The sequence below is a fragment of the Ranitomeya imitator genome, chromosome 2, assembly GCF_032444005.1.
Source record: "Ranitomeya imitator isolate aRanImi1 chromosome 2, aRanImi1.pri, whole genome shotgun sequence".
Classification (NCBI taxonomy): domain Eukaryota; kingdom Metazoa; phylum Chordata; class Amphibia; order Anura; family Dendrobatidae; genus Ranitomeya; species Ranitomeya imitator.
Window position 1 is genome coordinate 23,868,806 of NC_091283.1, and position 806 is coordinate 23,869,611.

Sequence of the window (806 nt, forward strand, 5' to 3'; positions counted from 1 at the left end):
CGCCTCAGTGACAGACCGGAGCCCGGTACCCGCCGCCTCACGGACAGACCGGAGCCCGGTACCCGCCGCCTCACGGACAGACCGGAGCCCGGTACCCGCCGCCTCACGGACAGACCGGAGCCCGGTACCCGCCGCCTCACGGACAGACCGGAGCCCGGTACCCGCCGCCTCACGGACAGACCGGAGCCCGGTACCCGCCGCCTCACGGACAGACCGGAGCCCGGTACCCGCCGCCTCACGGACAGACCGGAGCCCGGTACCCGCCGCCTCACGGACAGACCGGAGCCCGGTACCCGCCGCCTCACGGACAGACCGGAGCCCGCCGCCTCAGGGACAGACCGGAGCCCGGTACCCGCCGCCTCAGTGACAGACCGGAGCCCGGTACCCGCCGTCTCAGTGACAGACCGGAGCCCGGTACCCGCCGCCTCAGTGACAGACCGGAGCCCGGTACCCGCCGCCTCACGGACAGACCGGAGCCCGGTACCCGCCGCCTCAGTGACAGACCGGAGCCCGGTACCCGCCGCCTCACGGACAGACCGGAGCCCGGTACCCGCCGCCTCATGGACAGACCGGAGCCCGGTACCCGCCGCCTCAGTGACAGACCGGAGCCCGGTACCCGCCGCCTCAGTGACAGACCGGAGCCCGGTACCCGCCGCCTCAGTCACCTCTCCGCCGCCTCCCTCAGACTGGAGTGGAGTCACGTGTCCACCTAGTTGTGTTTCCCGCTCTTCTCACTGATTGGATAAACTGTGATGAGGCGGGGCTTAACACAGAGGAGATGTATAGGTAGACGAACTGGAGGAAGG